Here is a 20,979-nt window from a genome sequence, read left to right as displayed (position 1 = left end):
GACTTGACGTTGGCTTGAAATTTTACTGAATGCTCAGTAATTCCATTCAAATTTTTCTTCTTCTCCTGAATGCCTTTCATCATTTGTTGGAGTGCAATGGACCGTTTTGTGCTCAATACTGTAAAAGGATATTAAGGAAACTGAGAGGGTACACCACTCTGGAAAGATCTCTAAGTGTGGAAGTGAGCAGGAACTGCCGTGAAAAAAAAGTCAATGACCTACACCGGGCAGCACGAGTGAGTAGCCACCAACACCGCCCACCCCCCCCCCCCCCCCCCCACTGCCCCCTGACTCCCCACCAAGACCATTCCCCCCCACACGAGCATTTACCCCCCAACTCTCCATGTGACCCCCAACCCTCCCTTCACACACCCCTTCAACACCCCCCAATCTTTCCTTCTCACCACTCTGAGTCATGCGTGTGGCTAACGATGCCCTCTCTGTGTTTCCTCAGGAAACGCTCTCCCACAATCGCAGGGAGGGGCCCAGACTGGCGGTGGGGATCGAGACATATGAATCCTCACCTCCTTCAAGGAGCGGGCGCAAGAGGTGACAGGAGTGGCCGATGACAGTGCGGTCACCCACGTGGAGGTTGGCGGACGCCACAGAGGTGAGGAACCACCGGGCTCCATCCCGAGGTCCTGTTATTGCCGTACTGACTGAGCCATCCCTCTCATTGACCACATGTGCCATTCTCCCACAGGTCCTCCAGCCTATAACGCCGGTCCATCCCAGGTGGCCCTATCTCCTACCTCCAGAAGACCACCTTGGAGGGGAGCTCCGAGGAAGACACAATCGAGGCATCACAGTTGTCAACCCCACTCTCCACCAGCGCAGATACATGCACCATGGAGGGAAATGTTAGTGGTCAGGCTTCTGGGGCACAATCTGGTGAGCACCGCACTGCTGCTGATGCACATCAGGTGGAGGCAGGATCCCCCAGGTCTGCTGGATCCCAGGACCCAGCTAGCTCCCAGCTTGATGCTGAACCTAAGGAAGAGGTATACCCGGAGCTGATGGAGGTGATAAGGAGTGGTCAGGACATTCAGAGAGAGATGTCAGCGACAGTCCAGCAGATCCATAGCCACTTGGAGGAGTCCCAGAGGCTAAGGGCGCAGGACATGTCGGCGGCAATGCATGGCACCGAGGCCAACACTGCTAGGCTGGCGACGGCAGTGAAGAACCTGGTGCATGATGTCGACACCATTAGTGAAGCTGTCCAAGGCGTTGCGCAATGGATGACGACCATGGCTGAGGGTCTTGGCAGAATGTCCGACTCGCTGGGGGCTATCACCCAGTGCCAGGCTGACCTTAATGGGATTCTGCAGACATGGCCCGCTCTAAAAGGGAATGGCGGAGGTTCTGCGGAGCTTGTCCTAGTCGGAGGTGGGCATTGCCAAGGTGCTGCAGAGCATGGCCCATGGCCCAGTCACTGAAGAGCATCGCCGAGGCCATTGACACCATGGTGAAGGCATCGAGGAGACACCTGGGCTGGCAGAGTCAAATGATGCAGGGGAAACCGGGGCTCAAACCAGCTGCCCCCCAATCTCACAGTGAACCCTGGGGCCCTATAGGCACCGACCGAGAGGAGGGGGCGCTGGGTGGCAACCCAGACCCACCATGGAGTTGCGACAGTGGCCACCAGCTCCCGTGAATTCCACTACTCTGATGAGGCCACATCTCGCAGCCAGCACAGGGCGACATTGCTGTGCATGTGCCACCGCCAAGTGCGCCGGGCCTTCCAGCCTCTGAGCCCCCAGAGGACACCCGCCAGGGTTATCGAAGGCCACAGGATGTGGTAAGCAGCTGGCTGCCTCCACCTCAGATGTGCATCCTGGGGACACACCTAGATGTAGCAGTAGAGCTAGGAGGGCCAAGCACATGGGTGGTCACTGAGGGGATCGGGGGAAGGGGGGAGGGTGGGGGGGGGGGTGTACGTCAGGGGTGGGGGAATGTTGGGGGAGAGGCTGGCACATCGGGAGAGTGGGGAATTAGAAAACACAATAAATACCCTTGACCACAAGTAGTATGACGCCTCTGTCACTGTATTTTGCAATGCAGCCCAACCACACTGGGTGGGATGCATTACGAAAGAAAGTGACAGAGGCTTATGGGTGGTTGGTGGGGCAGACAGGCAGGGCCTAGGGTTGCCCACGGAAGAAGTTAATGCGATCCAGGGTTTGGCATGCTGGTGCCATGAGCAGTTTCCCCCAGGCACCCCTTCCCCCCTCTTCCCATGGCACCCATCCCTCCCGAGGGTGCACCCTCGCCCAGCTGAGGGTCCCCCACCCACGCCAAGCACTGGGGCGGCAAGCTGAGCGCCCCTGGGCTCTTTGCCTGTGAGCAAAATGATACTCACCTCCTTGGCTCCCCACAGAAGCCCTTCTGCCAGGTTCACGTTTTTCAAAAGGAGTGCTAATCAGCGCCAGCGTGAGCACTTGCTGGGGAGGCCGCTGAGTGACGGGAGATGTTTGGATATGGGGTCGCTCCCGTTAATTGTATTGAAATAGGGTGTAAGTGGTGATAATTGGTTTCTGCCACGCGACAGCGAGACCCCGATTTTGCCTACAGGAGCGGGCTAGTTGCATCGCAAATTGTTTGGCACCTGCCACGGTTCTCGCATTTGGCCTCTCCCACTATTCACTGGCCTCGTATCACTCGGGCGACAGTACAACAAGGCCTGAGAATTGTGCACTATGTGGTGAAGGGTCACACTTACATTTATATTGCCTTCTTTATAACCTCCAAACATCTCAAAGCCCTTTACAACCAAGGAGGGACTTCCATGGGAAACATGGCAGCCAATTTGTGTGCACAGCAAATAACCTGCAACGGCAATGAGATAATCTATTTTGATGATATTGGTTGACAGAGGAATGTTAGCAAGGACAATCCCCTTGCTCTTAAAGTGGCAATGGATGTTTTACATCCACCTGTGAGAAAAAGGGTCTTGATTTTACCTCTCATTTGAAAGATCACAACTCGTTGAATCCTAGAATCCCAATAGTGCAGAAGGAGACCTTTGGCCCATCAAGTCTGCACTGACCCTCCGAAAGAGCACCTGACCTCGGCCCACTCCCCGCCCCATCCTCGTAACCTAACCTGCACATCATTGAACACTAAGGGGCAATTTAGCATGGCAAATCCACCTTGTCATGATATGCTGACAGGCACTTAATGAGATACAGACAGGCAGCTAATGGGCACAGGAAACAGGACATAACCAATCAGCAGGCAGGACACTTGGGAGGTGGTTTCCCACTATAAAAGGCATGAGGCACGCATGTTCTGCCTCTTTCCACTAGGGACATCTACAGAGTACGTAATCACGTAACGCATGCAGCACGTGGAGAAGAGCTAGTCTGGTTCAGTCTAGATAGAGAAATCACAGCTCGGTTAGCAGAGTGTCAAACTCACATAGAACTGTGCTAACTGTGTGACAGGTTCAATAAATCAAGTTGAACTAAACTCAAGGTCTGGAGTCTACTTGAGTTATGGCTGCACCCAGTTGCAGCATGTGTTAACGCAACGTGCTTAACATGACACACCTAACCTGCCCATCTTTGGACACTAAGGGGCAATTTAGCATGGCCAATCCACCTAACCTGCACATCTTTGGACTGTAGGAGAAAAACGGATCACCCGGAGGAAACCCACACAGATAGTCGGCCAAAGTGGGAATCGAACCCGGGTCACTGGTGCTGTGAGGCAGCAGTGCCAACTACTGTGCTCCCGTGTTGCCCGCTTCTGACAGTGTAGCACTCTCTCAGTGCTGCTCTGGAGTGTAAGCCTAAATTTTGTACTCAAGTACCTTGATTGGGACTTGAATCCACAACCATCTGACTCAGAGGTGGGAGTGCTACCACCGAGCCACAGCTGACACCCAACCAAGAGTGATTTAACAGAGGTGTTTAAATCTAAAATAGATGGAAAAGAGGAGGCGGAAACTGTTTCTATTGACTGAAGGGGGAAAAGAGGAGGCGGAAACTGTTTCTATTGACTGAAGGGCTTGGAACAAGGGGATATCGACAGCAAATAAAATGTAAGAGATTTAGGACAGAAAGCCGGCGTTGTTCTTTTACCCAGTAGGTTGGAAAGCACTGAAATGCATGACTGCAGTCAGTGTTTGAAGCAGATGCCATTCAACATTTATAAATGGGGGGGGGGGGTCGATGTTTTTAGGAAAACTAAATCAAAGGATGTGTGAACAGTGTGGCACAAATGGGGTTAAGATGACAGTTTATGTAAAGGGTAATCATCAACACAAACTGGCTGGGTTAAACAGACTGTTTCTGTGTTATTTTGTAAAATTTGTATATACTTTCTCAAAGGTATGAATAGTATTAAAGTAAGTGCCTTAGAATAAATGAGTGATATGGCTAGTGATTTTCCTCAGACAAAGCCTTTTATTCATTTACTGGGCGGCATTCCCCCCCAGTGAATGGAACGATCTGTCTGGACCGTTCGCAGAACAATACTTTTCGCTATACCTCGGTACACGTGACAATAAATGAAATCAATCAATCAATGATCCATTTGCATCTATTTAGCACCTTATCTCCGCCCTCCCATGATTCTCCGGCCCCCGCGACAGGAATCACGTGGGCGCGGTTCACTTATGTCTCTACTATCGTGGCCCTGGAGTGGTGGACGTCACGGTAGCCAAGGGGCAACCTCCATCCTGGTCCTCCTCTGCATCCTCCTCGTCGGACGAGGCCTGGTGTTCATCCTCCTCCCCCAGTATGTTGCCTCTCTGCTTTGCGATGTTATGGAGGATGCAGCAGGCCACCACAAATGGGAGACCCTCCGAGAGCTACATTGGAGGAGCCCACCAGAGCGGTCCAGGCACCTAAACCACATCTTCAGGACATTGATGCACCGCTCGATGATGCTCCTGGTCGCTGCATGGGCATTGTTATTGAGGTTTTCCATGTCGGTCTGGGACGTCCAGATAGGTGCCATTTCCAGGACTGGAGCAGATAACCCCTGTTGCCCAAGAGCCAACCCCTCAGCCGAGGGAGTACCTCGAAGGTGTCGGGAACCGTCGAGTGCATCAGGCTGAACGTGTCGTGCACGGTGCCTGGGTATCAGATGCAAATGTGCACAATGTGCAGCTGGTGGTCACACACCAACTACATTTTCATTGAGTGGAAGCTCTTCCAGTTTGTGAAGGGCACCCTGTCATGTGGCGGTGCTTGTAAGGGGACATGTGTCTCATTGATCACCCTTGGATCCTGGACATCCCAGCAATGGTGACTAATCCCGCTGCTCGAGCAACCTGGTGGGCCCGGGCTCTGTTAAAGTTGATGTATTGTGCTTCCCAGGCATACAGGCCCTCCATGACAATGTGGATGCACCTGTGTACGGAGGTCTGGGAGATTCCAATCAGGTTCCCACTCGACGCCTGGAAGGACCCCATGGCGAAGAAGTTCAGGGAGACCGTCACATTGTTGGCCATCCTCCCCCATACCCCCACAGTTCTCGGTGCACCGCAATCTAGCAGTTCTGAGCAGTTCTTGCTCATGCAGCCTCATTGTATCCGCAAGGGCTTCTGCCGCCAGGCAGATGCCGACCAAAGCTGGTTGAATACCGAAGCCTATTGGCTGCAGGGGATGAAGAGCAGACATGCTAGCGTGGTGAGTGCTCCCATGCCCAGGTCCAACAGGCTACACGGTGGCCCTCGCTTGCACTGGAGCCCCTGTCCCACATGTTCCCTAGCCGGACTCCCAGTCCCACCCTAACACCTGGCTGTTCCCCCCGACTCTTTGCCTTGTGCACCACACCCCTAGCCCTGTCATTGCCTAGCACCGGGGGGCCTCTAACCCCGCCACCCATCCCTGGGGCAGGGACATCTGTAGCTGGCCCTACGCATGCCAGCAGAGCGCACTGCGGCCCCTGTCCTGTGCTGCTGTGTGCAGTCTACTGTAGGGGTCCTCCATGGGTGGGTCATATGATACCTTGCCAGCTGTGTGTCGCACCAGATTGGGGGGTTGGGAAGATGCCATGCACCATCCACCAGCTCTAGGCTTGATGGCATGCTTGCGGGCAGGGTCCACGAATGGCGCTGGGTGACGTGGGTAGGGCCCTGTTGGGGCCGTAGCTGCTGTGTGCTGTGGGTCATTTGTGCGATGCAAGTGGTGCCTACTTGTATGGGGCCAGGATGGATGGGAGCAGGGGTACGGTGGGCAGGCAGGGCTTGGTGGTAGCCGGTGGTCCTATGGGTTGACGTTTTCGCCGGATATGCACTCTGCTGAAAGTTAACGATCAATATGACAGCAACTTTAATGATTTCCCCTCAGATGAGCTCTGTTTATCTTGTTTGCTATCAAGGAAATACAATGTGCAATAATACATGATATTTTCATTGTGAACTTAATTTGCCTGATCATGTGAATTTTATAAATCTATGAACGTTAAATCCTAGTGACAGTTCGCCCCGATATTATTAATGAATATCTCAGTCTCACAGAATCATTGAATCACAGAATCCCTGCAGTGCAGAAGGAGGCCATTCAGCCCATCAGGTCTGCACCAAATGTCAGAAAGAGCACCCTAACCTAGGCCCATTCCCCAGCCTGTACCCGTAACCCCACCTAACCCCACCATGACGCCCCTCCCCCCCCCACCCACCGCCAGTCTGATTAAAAAATGTTTTTAAAAAGGAACACATAGACGTTTTTACTATTATAGCACCTAAACCAAGGGAACAAAGATTTGATGTGTTACTCTATTACACCTGACGTGACAGACCATCTGGTTATGAAATAAGGCAGCACTGAACATGTTCAATGAGCTGTATAGGCAATACTGCGTCTGCCAGTTCACTAATGAATACCTCGGGACAACTGAGAAGCTCTGGCCTTGGACTTCATGGGTTGAGACACTGAGGAATTTAACAGACTGTTTTACCTCGGAAGCAAGGGAAAAAACTGCGTTCTATTTAGGAAACCTTGGGATACGGGATGGAAATCTCCCCAGTCCCCACCGGCAGGTTCAATGCGGAGAACTTGACGGGAGGCCCAAAAATCGGTTTTACCCTGGCATGAATTTCCAGTGGGATCTTCCACTGGTGCCCTCCAAGGTGGTCAAACTCATTTGCACCTCACTAATGGGATTCAAATAAACCCATGTCAGATTCTCCGCGGCGCCAACAAAACATGTTTGGAACAGCATAGCATGCAGATGTCTGGACTCACCTGAACAATGTCTGAGGCTGCCTCCAGAGTTCAGGATGGAGGCTGCTGTAACCATGGACCCCAGAACACCACAGCTGTGGGCGTGGGGGAGTATCTACTGGTGAACCTTCCAGATTCGGTGTCCTGGAAGACGTCCATCTTCCAACCTCAGACCGTATAGGGGTTCCATCTTCTTTCTCAGAAGGTCCATATTCCGACCTCAGGGTGCTCCTGGATATACATCTTCTATTTGGTAGTGGGTCAGTACAATTAGGTGTCTTTTCAATATTGCGCCAAATAGGACAGCAAACTACGCAGTGTGACGATATGTGCTTCCATGCATTATAATGTAAGATGCATTACAAAGCAAGGGACTAGAGAATGGCACAGCCACAGTATGATATATGCAGTTACATGGTCAGAGAACGGTCTAGAACCCTCTGCAAGCAGCTAGCCTTCATGGTGGGAGCAATAACATGCAAGACTACTTGGAACTGTAAATGTTTAAGACTACCCATGAAGATATTTATGTATAAACACGCAAGCCTCAAGATCTCGGGCGGGATTCTCCGACCCCCCGCTAGGGGCTGGTTTAGCACACTGGGCTAAATCGCTGGCTTTGAAAGCAGACCAAGCAGGCCAGCAGCACGGTTCGATTCCCGTAACAGCCTCCCCGAACAGCCGCTGGAATGTGGCGACTAGGGTCTTTTCACAGTAACTTCATTTGAAGCCTACTCGTGACAATAAGCGATTTTCATTTCATTTCATTTCAGGACGGAGAATCGCTGGGGGGTGGCGTGAATCCCGCCCCTAATTCTCTTGTGCCGGGGTTTTGGCGGGGGCGGGAATTGCACCGCGCCGGTCAGCGGCCGCTGGCAGCACCCCCCGCCTCTCTCCCCCCCCCCCCCCCCCCCCGGGCGATTCTCTGGCCTGCAATGGGCCGAGTGGCCGCCCGTTTTCAGCCGGTTCTGCCGGCGTAAATCAAACCAGGTCCATAATGGCGGGACCTTGCTCTACAGGCAGCCTGCAGAGTCCTCGGGGGGGTGGGGGAGGCACGGTGGTATCTGGCCCCAGGGGGTGCCTCCACGGTGGTCTGGCCCGCGATCGGCAGGCCTGTGCCGTGTGGGCACTCATTCCCTCTGCGCCGGCCGCTGTCAACCTCCGCCATGGCCGGCGCGAAGAAGACCCCCCTGCGCATGCGCTGGGATGACGCCAGCACACGCTGGCACTCCCACGCATACAGCAACTCGCGCATCAGTTGGCGCAGTGCCAAGCCGTTCCGTGCCGGCTGGCGTGGTGCCAAGCCCATTAGCGCCGGCCTCGCCCCTGAAGGTGCGAAGGATTCCGTACCTTCCGGGCGGCTCGACGCCGGAATGGTTCATGCACTCCTCAGCGCCGGTACAGCCCGCACCGCCGGGTAGGGGAGAATCCCGCCCCTCATCAATGAACCACCACCACTGCGACATAAACAACCCATATACATACATATTATGGCACACACCATGCAAACTCCCGGGTGCATAATTAATTAGGGTGGTGCCAAATGATTTGGTGTGCTTTCCTGCCAGCCTCTGTGTGGGAAACATTTCACGTTCCCGCCCCATCATGGGACATAGTCCCAGGATGGGAGAATTCCATGTTTTTCTAATATTTTTGATGATCCCCTGATTTCCACAAGCAAGATTTTTTTTTAAAGAACATTAGAACATAAGAACTAGAAGCAGGAGTACGCCATCTGGCCCCTTGAGCTCCGCCATTCAATGAGATCATGGCTGATCTTTTTTGGACTCAGCTCCACTTTCCGGCCCGAACACCATCACCCTTAATCCCTTTATTCTTCAAATACTATCTATCTTTATCTTAAAAACATGTAATGAAGGAGCCTCAACTGCTTCACTGGGCAAGGAATGCCATAGATTCACAACCCTTTGGGTGAAGAAGTTCCTCCTAAACCCAGTCCTAAATCTACTTCCCCTTATTTTGAGGTTATGCCCCCTAGTTCTGCTTTCACCCACCAGTGGAAACAGCCTGCCCGCATCTATCCTATCTATGCCCTTCATAATTTTATATGTTTCTATAAGATCCCTACGCATCCTTCTAAATTCCAACGAGTACAGTCCCAGTCTACTCAACCTCTCATGGAAGAATGTATTCTTCCATGGGATGTAGACATCCCTGGCAAGGCCAGCATTTGTTGCCCATCCAAAATTGTCCTTGAAATGAGTGGCTTGCTAGACTATCAATGGTCAGTGGGTCTGGAATTACATGCAAGACTGGCATTGTTAGCGAACCAGATAGGTTTTTGGAACAATTGTCACCATTGCTAATGGCTAACGTTTAACTCCAGATTTTATTAATTTAATTTTAAATTCCACCAGCTGCTATGGTGTGATTTTGGACCCATGTCCTCTGAGCATTAATTGCATCTCTGGGATCACTCTCCCTGTGTCAGTACCGCACACCACCATCCCTCCCCCTATAATGTAACACAATTATTTATGTCAGTATCCCAGAACACTGAACCTTCAGAGTTCTTTCTGCCTGTACAGAATGTAGGTGATTCCATCTAAAGTGAATCTTGGGTTAGCATTCAAGAATATGGGCGAGATGCTCTGACCTTCTCACGACACGTTTCTTGGCGGTGGGAGGCGGCCAAACGTTGGCCAGCAGTGGGATCTTCTGATTCCTCCACTGTCAATGGGATTTCCCATTGAATCCACCCCATGCTGCTGGGAAATTTATGGCAGGGGTGCGCCATCAGGGGGATCGGAAGATCCTATCAGGATGAAAAGCTGGAAGATATCATCCTACATTTTTGTGTGTTTTACAGAACATCCTAATTATTGATTCCTAGGGTGCAAACGTGTAACGCCCTCAATCCTCATCAACAAGCTTTTCCTCTCTGTGTTGCTGATTGCTGTCATTGGGTTAAAAGTTAATGAAATAGGAATAGGTGATATTTAAATGTATTGCATCATCTAAACAAAAGCAGTGATAAGGGGGGAAGGTTTTCCGTCTGGAGTTTTGAACTAATGGGCGTCTAAATGTGTGGGGAACCTGTCACTCAGTGTGGATTTTCCCAGAGTGGGCAACTAATGGTCAGAGGGACCATAAGACATAGGAGCAGAATTAGGCCACTCGGCCCATCGAGTCTGCTCCGCCATTCAATTAAGAATGGCAGGCGGTCTCTTGAAGCTGGAGGACCAATCAGAGGCCTGCAGCTTCAAAGCAGCAGCACTTAGTGAGGGAAAGAGTGCCTCAAAGTGGAGGGCGGGGATTGGGTAGAAATCTCCTCAACAGGGTGGCCTGCAGCTACTGTTCCCCACCACTGTGCGGAGTCTGCACGTCCTCCCCATGTGTGCGTGGGTTTCCTCCGGGTGCTCCGGTTTCCTCCCACAGTCCAAAGATGTGCGGGTTAGGTGGATTGGCCATGCTAAATTGCCCCTAGTGTCCTTAAAAAAAGTAAGGTTAAGGGGGGGGTTATTGGGTTATGAGTATAGTGTGGATACGTGGGTTTGAGTAGGGTGATCATTGCTCGGCACAACATCGAGGGCCGAAGGGCCTGTTCTGTGCTGTACTGTTCTATGTTCTATGTACCTCCGGGAACTTGGAGGCTGAATGAAAAAAATTACTCGGCCTCAATTAACAGGAGGACCTAATAGACCTTTCCTTTTTCCAGTTGGCTATCTGTCGTTTGACGCCGAGTAGCCAAGCTAACCCCATGTTGCCTCCAGCAAAATATCTCATGTGTGGGATAGCATCCAGGCACACAGGCTGCTGACACATAATTCTGTGCCCTTATGTCACTATTCCTGGCCCTGCTGGGGGGTTGAAATTCCAGCCCATTATATTGTAGTGCAATATTTGCAACATATAACTTTTGAATTTTAAATGCGGTTTTGATAGTCATTAAAAATGTTCCGTAAAAATATAAAAATATGCTGTTAGTGGTTCAGTTAGAGGGATTTTTGAAGCATTTAATTTTAAGTAGTTTCCATAAACATATGCAAACTCTATTCCTATAAACTTCTATATGGGTTTATTTGTAGAATTACGTTTTTCAACGAAGAAAGAAAAGTACAGCACAGGAACATGCCCTTTGGCCCTCCAAACCTGTGCCAACCATGCTTCCTGTCGAAACTAAAACCTTCTACACTTCCGGGATCCGTATCCCTGTATTCCTATCCTGTTCATGTATTTGCCAAGGCACCCCTTAAACTTCACTATCGTTCCTGCTTCCACTACCTCTTCCGGCAGCAGGTTTCAGGCACCCACTACCCTCTGTGTAAAAAACTTCCCTCGTACATCTCCTCCAAACTTTGCCCCTCGCACCTTAAACCTATGTCCCCTAGTAATTGACTCTTCCACCCTGGGAAAAAGCTTCTGACTATCCACTCTGTCCATGCTCCTAATAATTTTGTAGACATCCATCAGGTCACCCCTCCACCTCTGTCGTTCTAGTAAGAACAAACCTAGTTTATTCAACCTCTCCTCATATCTAATGCTCTCCATAACAGGCAACATCCTGGTAAACCTCTTCTGTACTCTCTCAAAAGCCTCCACATCCTTCTGGTAGTGTGGTGAGCAGAATTGAACACTATATTCCAAGTGTGGCCTAACTAAGTTCTGTACAGCTGCAGCATGACTTGCCGATTTTTATACTCAATGCCCCGGCTGATGAAGGCAAGAATGCCGTATACCTTCTTGACTGTCTTCTCCATTTTCATTGCCCCTTTCAGTGACCTGTGGACCTGTACACCCTGGTCCCTCTGCATGTCAATACTCTTAAGGGTTCTGCCATTTACTGTATATTTTCCATCTGCACTAGACCTTCCAAAATGCATTACACATTTGTCCAGATTAAACTCCATCTGTCATCTCTCGTCCAAGTCTCCAACCAATCTATATCCTGCTGTATCCACTGCCAGTCCTTATCGCGATCCTCAATTTCATCAATCTTTGTGTCGTCCACAAACGATATGCAACTGTCCTTGCACAGATATACAAAATAACTTTATTAAAAGGAAGGAAGTACAGCAAAAGTAAAATAGAGAACCACAATAGTAGAAGTCTTCAATAACAGAGAATACTCGAGTGCTCAGCAAATTTAAATATGGATGATTTTTTGAAGTGTGTTACTTTTAGAATAGCGTAGAATAGAATCACCACAGTGCAGAAGGAGGCCATTCGGCCCATCGAGACTGCACTGACCCTCTGAAAGGGCAACCCCCAGCCTATCCCCGAAACCCAGCAACCCCACCTAACCTAACCTTTTTGACACGAAGGGGCAATTGATTATGGCCAATCCACCGAACGTGCACATCTTTGGACTGTGGGAGGAAACTGGAACACCCGGAAGAAACCCACGCAGCCATGTTTGATCAGAACAATCTTTGAAACTATAACTTAGCTTTCTCTATCACATGCTAATTGAACTGCTGCGTGTTGCAGATTTTTCTATTTTTATTTTGAAAATAATAAAAATATTACCGTAGTTAAACAATAGCAAAATAGTAAAGATGATCAATAGAGATAGAAAATGTTTAATCCATTGAAACTGAATTGTTCCAATACAATGTGAGACAGGGGGCGGGATTCTCGCATCCCGCGGCAGAATGCCCAGGCCGTTGTAAACGCCGTCGCGTTTTACAACGGCGTGAACGGGCCATTGCCAGGAGTAATTCTGGCCCCTACAGGGGGGCCGGCGTGGCGGTGGAGCAGTTCAGCTGCCGATCCCAGTGAGAACGGTGCGCCGCGGGATCCGCGCATGTGCGGTGGCCTCTTTCAACGCACTGGCCCCGACGCAACATGGCGCAGGACTACAGGGACCGGCGCGTAGAAAAAGAAGCCGATGGACAGAAAATCAGGCCCACTGATCGGTGGGCCCCGATCACGGGCCCGGCCGCATCGGAGGCACCCCCTGGAGTCAGGCCCCCCCCCCACAGGCTGCCACCCGACCCTTGCATGCAGAGATACCGCGGCTGCGAGCAGGTGTGGACGACGCCGGCGGGACTCAGCGCCACGCCAAACACGCACACTCTGCGGATAATCACGTGCCGGCATCGGGGCGCCGAGGCCCAGATGCGGGGATTCTCCAGCCTGGCCAGGGCTGGGAGAATCCCGCCCAGGAAGTCAGAACAGTAGGTTATGTGTTTTCTGCTCAAGTTAAGGTTTGTTAGTTCTGGCAAACTTCCAATTTTTCCACCTTTTTTGTCCTGTATTAGCATCAAGTACTCTGATCAGACTGATACATGATAAATGCAGGAGAATCAATTGACCCATCAATGTGTCCACAGCTTAACTTCAGAAATGCAGCCTCGAGCCATTTCCCATTCCAAAACCATCCAATGCATGGCCTCAATGTAACTGATAATTTGGTGCCAGTTAAAGCCAGATTAATGTCAGGTATATGCTATCACTGTGTCTTTCAATCACTGCACTTAAATGGCTTTACAAAGGCTTTAATAGCTTTCAGAAGTGATTTTTACCCTGTCAGTCTGGACAGATATTAAACCTAGGAATAAAGGTGGAAGAATAATGTACTAACCCATTGTCCTTGCCCTTTTCCTCAAACCGCTTCATGGAAGTGTTCTGCATTATAATTGGGAGGATCTGAAAGAATTATATGTAACCTACAACTAAGTTAATATTGTACAATCACAAGGTATAAAACTCCACCAAATATATACAAGTGTAGATCCTTTTCTTGGAAGTGGTTCCATGAGAAGAATTTTTCTGCGCTGCAGATTATGGGGGTTACAACAATTTACTCACTGGGTAGATTGTCGAGACTCATAATCTAACAACAATAGCGAACTTGAAAGCAAGTCAGCAAGGAGACAAATTATTTCCTAATTAGTGCATTACATTAAATTATTCCTTCAACTTTACCATTTGAGGAGTCGGAGCCAGAAGACAATTTGAAGACAATATATGTTGAATATGTTATATTACATTAAAGCCAGGTAATAGGAGTGGTAAATACAGACTACTGACTTCAAAATTAAATGGCGCACAAAAATGGGCACGATGTGAACAGTCTCTAATGCCTGAACAAATAAGCCCAGGATGCACATAGTATTAGGCCTTGGGTTTCACTACAATAGTGAACCACCGACATTTAATACGTATCCCAAGGCAGATCATTAGAGAACAGGATTTGAAGATCTCAGGCACTGATCACCGATGGTGACCCTCAGGTAAATTCTTAATGCAGATCAGGAAATCAGTAGTGGCAAGGAGGGAGTTGGCCTCACGTAAGCCTGTTTTTGTTGAACAAAATGGGCTTGCCATTATCTGTGCTCAGATGAACCCAATAATGCAAAGGGTTCTCAAACAAGCATTACCAATATTTTCAATATGCAAAGGACTAAATACCTGTCTTAGCGGTCACTCCTTAATTCCTATTTTCTTGCCCACATCAATCTGCTGGCAGACTACTTCCATTGTGTAATGAGCATATGCTTTTTTACCAACTTAATGAAGTTTTGCTGCTCATTTCGCACGGAAAATATGGGTACGGACATCCAATTTCTAGGCACAATCGTAACATCTCCCTGAAGTCAAATTCAAATCTAAAGAACGTTGCCATATTTTGTCACTGAAGAAGCTAGATGAAGGTTGGAGTGTGGAATGATACTAGAGTTCTTATGCTTGCATTATTGATAATAAGAAGTTATTTATAAAAAATTTGTAACTTTAATAACTAATGGCCCCACAACATAACATGACAAAACTGTCAGGAATTAAGTTATACTTCACAAAAAGAGATTTATATTTCAGAACTTGAGATACCAGCCTGTCTGTTATAAACCTAAAAAGGTTACAACCCTAAATCTTACCCTTACAATGATTCAGTGATAGTATATAAGAATGTCGCCCTCTCAGTACTGGGACTTTGGGCTCAAATCCGGTGAAGACAGATTTAGTACAGCGGCATTCTCTTGAGGGATTGTGCCACAACGTTTCAGCAAATTTATCCTTAAGCTTTGGATTCAGTTTTTGATTCTTGTCCAGGCAGACAGAATGCGTCACCTGTCTCCAATGCCTGTTAGAAGTCCTAAGGGAAATATGTTTTGCTTATCTCAATTCCGTCCTCAATGGATGCAAATCCACCACACAAACTGTTCTTAAATTGAAACTTTTTCTCTTTGAATGTTACGTAGCAGATGATTTGTCATCATTGATCTGTTCAGATACAAGTTGAAAGGTGTAACATGAATAGAATTGCAGCATGAAACACGGCATCACTGTAGCAGCTGCAGCTCCAATCACATCTGGGTCTATAATAAACCCTCTAAAAGAAACAGATTGGATGATGTTTCAGCCAAAAGAACCTTCCTCGGGGGTACTTGTGGAAAAAGAAAGCGTGCTTAATGGAGAAGACAGCACAGCCTATTTATAGATACACAAGATTGAAGTACAATGTAGATAGAGATAATGAAAATTCATGACAGGGAGATAGAAGAGAATGAACAGAAGTGATGAAACTTCAAAATCCAGGCATCGTAGAAATCAGTTAATGAAAATAATATATTCTAGATGAACTTGGCTTTTCATGTTTATTGTAGCAAACTGAGATTGACTTCAAGAACAAGGAAATGTGGCAATCAATAAAATGTGGGATAAGACAAAGAGAACAGCATTTCTAAGGAACATGTTGAGGAAGCTGAAGCACTAAAGGAAAACAAAAAGACATACGTACATATACTGCCTTTGACAGTGTCCCAAGCCAATTTACAGCAGTACTTTTTCTGTGCTGTTACCATTGCAATGCAGGAAACACAACAGTCAATTTGTTTACAGCATGACCCCACAAACTGAGCAATCAGGCCAGACAGACAAACAGAAGGAAGCAGATTGTGAAGAATATCCACACAGAAAGTTAGAGTTTTTCTTACTATCGGAGCTGTGAGGTTTGTTTAAATGCTGATGTGCAGCTGTTCCCTTGGTATAGTCCAGAACCAATAACATTTCAATTTCCTTTTACCGCAGCCGGACACATACAAACTGACCAGTTAATTGAAACATGGGAAACAACAATTTGCTTTCATACAGCACCTTTAGTGTAGCAACAAATCCAATAGCCCTTCACAGAAGCATAATTAAAAATGAATGTTCAGCCAAAGCGGGAGGAGCGGCTAATATCATTGTCAAAGAGGTTGGCTTCAAATTGAATATTAACAGCGTGAAAGGAAATACAGAGAAAGGGGTCCAGCAAAGGAATTCTGGTACTTTGTTTTTATGTATAAAAGCCAATGTTGGGGAAAGGGAAAGAGGAAAGTACATAAGAGAGTGAAATCGGTGAACCAGAGCAGAGTGAAGATTGTAACGTGGAGGGAATCACAACGGCAGAGAGGGCAATGTCATGGAGGAATTTATAGAAAAAGCTGATCATTTTAAATCTGACATGTGTATCTTGTGGTGGGTCAGAGGAACCAGAAAATAACATGAATTATCTGAGGTGTGGGGTGAGTGTTAAGTGGGAGCTGGTGCAGGCTGGGATATAATCATCAGAGTTTTACATAAGCTGACATTTACAGTCAGTAGAAAAGAAGACCAATCAGAGCTTGATGGTGACAAAGGCATTAATGGGAGTTTCAGTGGCAGATAAGTGAAATAATAAGCAGCGGAAGGAAATCTGATCGAGAAAGAAGTAAGTAGTGTTGTGTTGGGGGTAGGGTGTGGGTTCAAAAACTGAGTTCAGCATTAGGTAGGATACCAAGGTTTAAAACGTCTCACTTCAAGAATAGGGAGCTGGGGAGGAGAGCAATGAGATTATGGTATTTGGGTTGGGGCCACAAAGCAATAGAGATCAAGGGGATGATTTTGAGCCAACATTCTCTGCCCCGAGAAACTCGGCGCAAGCTCGAAATCAAAAAAGAATTGAAAACCACAATTTCTTCTTGCTTGATTGGGTTTTGAAATTTTCACTCCCCTCTCCGGGGAAGTCGTCCGAATTGCAGAGCGGGAGCCCGGGAATCTCATTTTAATGCCTTAGCATGTCATTAGCGTGCACTATCTCCACAACTTTACCCCTCACAGAATATTCACCGGGCACCAGATTGATGTCACGCCGGCTTCATGTACAAGAGATTTGGCCAGGTGTGAGGCAGTCGAGAGCATCCCTCCATCGACACATGCTAAGTATGGGGAGGGGAAGAGGTGTAGAGGGACTTGTTTAGGCACATACCGTGGGCAGCACGGTAGCAGTGGGCAGCACGGTAGCATGGTGGTTAGCGTCAATGCTTCACAGCTCCAGGGTCCCAGGTTCGGTTCCCGGCTGGGTCACTGTCTGTGCGGAGTCTGCACGTCCTCCCCGTGTGTGCGTGGGTTTCCTCCGGGTGCTCCGGTTTCCTCCCACAGTCCAAAGATGTACAGGTTAGGTGGATTGGCCATGCTAAATTGCCCGTAGTGTCCTAAAAAGTAAGGTTGGGGGGGGGGGGGGGGGGGGGGGGGGGTTGTTGGGTTACGGGTATAGGGTGGATACGTGGGTTTGAGTAGGGTGATCATTGCTCGGCACAACATCAAGGGCCGAAGGGCCTGTTCTGTGCTGTACTGTTCTATCTATCTTCTTCTCTACTCTACTCCCCTCGCTCACACACTCACCCACCTCATTCACACACCCACCACTCTGATGCACGCACTCCGTTTCCCACACACACTCACTCTCCTCTCTCACACACTGTTCCCTGACACAGGTTGGCACGTCAGGTTGGTGTTTTGTTATGCTCTTGACGTAGCATAAGCTGCTTCCTTGATGTGCACTCTGGCAAAGGAAAGTTCAGACTTGGAGATAGCTTTGACACGTTTATTAAACTGTTAACAATTCTCCTACTTGGATTCGACTCCACTGTTAATCCTTCTATAGCTACTCAGACTGACGAACCAGTCTGCTACAATCCACGTGGTGGGTGTGATGTTCAACCAACCCTATGTCTGTACACACTGAGTGTCTCCACTGGAAAGAGGAAGATCATGTGTGCTGTGTCCTTTATATATGGGTTGGTGTAATGCCCTCCTGTGGTAGTGTTACCTCTATGTGTATCGTGAATGCCCATTGGTCATGTTCTATCTTACTGACCTATTGGATGAATGTCTGTGTGGCATGTCTCTGGTGCTCCCTCTAGTGTCTAGCTAGTCTATGTGTACTTACATTAACCCCTTGTGTATCTACAGTGATGCATATAACCACAGACCCCTTTTTTTCGTGTTACAGATTTTCTGTACAGTGTTAAAGAAAATTGAACAAAAACAGGTAGATAAGTGATGCTATGTACAAGTTATGATAACAGTGATCAGTAAACCATAAGTCCAAATCACATGCATGAGTCCAAAATTCATCAATTATTATGGTCAAATGTCTTTCTTGTTGGGTTGGTGAGGTGGTGATGTTGATGGTGGCATTGCATTGTAAACGCCATCCTTGTCCCTGTGCGTGAGGAACAAAGAAGTGGTCAAATCACTTAGTTGTCTGATTTGGCATTTTTGTTCTTCCGATGCTAGTGATAGCGATGTTGGATGGCATCAGTCCTGAAAGCCAGGTTGCCTGTTGGTAGTGCAGCAAACGTGAATTGGGAAAATGCATCGTCTTGCCATGGTATGTCATTGTACTGAGCTGAGCAGTAACAGTGTCCCTCATGGGCAGAGTTGTACCATGTCGTACCAGTCGCTGTTCCATTGGTGCTGTTTTTGTCATGCTTGTTGTCGACGTTGTTGCCTTTGGTACACTGCTGGATGTTGTCTTTGATGTTGTTGTTGTGTCGGTTGGTTTTGTTGTCGTGTTTGTTTAGCTCAAGGATCACACTCTGTGGATAATACGAGTCCTTCACACAGTTACTCATGTCAGCGTGCTTTCTGGCATCTGCTGTTTTCTTGAGCGTGCCGTCACTGAGTTTGCGGCGCTCCCCGTCTGGAGTCATGTCCGGCTTACTTGATTGAATCAGCTTTGGCTTGTAGTTGGCACAGTGGTTAGCATTGTTGCCTACGGCGCTGAGGACCTGGGTTCGAATCCCGGCCCTGGGTCACTGTCCGTGTGGAGTTTGCACATTCTTCCCATGTCTGCGTGGGTTTCGCCCCCACAGCCCAAAAAGATGTGCAGGATAGGTGGATTGGCCACACTAAATTGCCCCTTAATTGTAAAAAATAATTGGGTACTCTAAATTTATTTAAAAAAAAAAAAGCTTTGGCTTGTAGTTGCTCCCCATTTGGAGTCTGGTCTGTTTCACCTGAGTCAGTTTTTGCTTGTCGTACTCCCTGTTTGGAATCATTGCAGGTTCACTGGAGTCAGCTGAGGTTTCTTGATGCTCCCCGTCCGGAGTCATTTCAGTTTCACTTCTGAGGTTTCGTGATGCTCCACGTCTGGAGTCAAAACATTCAGGAATGCATTTACTTGTTGAGAGGCTCGAGCGAATGAGGTTTGAAGTAATGTGGTGTCACCAGAGTCACCAGTAGTCTCACTGCGATTGTTGAGTGCCTCTGTACACACTAGCTGAGGTCTGTCACGTTGCACATCTTGTATGGGAAGTGGGATGCCGTCATCACTTGTCTCACATACAGTGGGTAGCGCCTCAGTAGCTTTTTGTCGTTCACTTGAGCTGGGTAGACTGTCAGAGTCTTCTTCTTGTTCACTGGAGTGTGGTAGACTGTCATAGTCTTCTTGCTGTGCACTTGAGCATGGCAGACTGTCATAGTCTTTCTGTTGTTTACTTGAGCGTGGCAGTCCTGCATCGTCTACTGCTGGTTGCTCAGAGGAGGTTGCTAGACCCTTATGATCTTGTTCATGCAAGGATTGCGCTTTGGAGTCTTGTGTTGCTTCTATCATGGAGGCTGTCCACGAGATCGCTGCGGAAGGTTGTCGAGTCTCGAGTCACTTCTTGTTCATGCAAGGACTGCGCTCTGGAGTCTTGCAGTGCTTCTATCGTGAAGTCTGTGAACGAGCTCGCTGTGGAGTCTTTCATCGCTTCCTGTGTAGAGGCTGGGACCCTTTGTGGTGCGTGGACCACTCTCTGTGTGGCAGCAGGCCGCTCTCTGTGGGCTTGTACCGCTCTCTGTCTCTTGGTGTCAGGCCGCAGCATAATCCTGCACTCACGAGTCGGGATGTCATATGTGCTGGGCTGAAGATCCTCAAATCCGAAGAACACATCCGCGTCTGTGTTGGATTCTTCACTGTAGAACACATCTCATTGTGGTTCGGATTTGGTACTGAGGTCGCAATCTCCAATGACTCTTTATCTGAGTCGTAGTCTTCTAGGACCATATCGTCACTTTTTGTGTCGGAGCTGGCATTGGGCTCGCGATGTCCAAAGAAGAAATCAAGGTCGGAGTCGTAGTCTTCAAGGACTGTATCATCTCTTTGGGCGGTGCTAACTGCTTGTTGCAGGGTTCTGCGGAGGTTACTTTCAGCTACTGGTCGAATTTCAGGCATTGTGCTGTCGTTCCAGGTGAAAGAATCTGGTTTTACGGCTTTAAAAATTTTTTACCATGTTTTGGGACATTTCCCCTTTAAGTGGGTGTGGTCCGGGGCCTCTGATGTCACAAAGCGTGTGACGTAGTGCGTAGGAAAGCAATTGCGCATACGCAGATCGCTGCTCCTTTACTTTGCGCATTTCTCTCAACTGTGCATGTGCGGTACCTTTTTCAAGATGGCCGCCAATCAAAATTGTTGTTCTCTGCTCTGGGACCTCAGCCTCGTGGTGAGTATTGGCGCCTCACTTACCGTTTTCTGTTGGTTTGTTTGTGTTTTCCTTGCAGTATTGTTTGAATTTGTTTTGAACAGCGCCTGTTTTGCCCTTTGGAGAACTTG

Source organism: Scyliorhinus canicula, chromosome 4 (assembly GCF_902713615.1).
Source record: "Scyliorhinus canicula chromosome 4, sScyCan1.1, whole genome shotgun sequence".
Taxonomy (NCBI): Eukaryota; Metazoa; Chordata; class Chondrichthyes; order Carcharhiniformes; family Scyliorhinidae; genus Scyliorhinus; species Scyliorhinus canicula.
Note: the sequence above shows the minus strand (reverse complement) of the source record.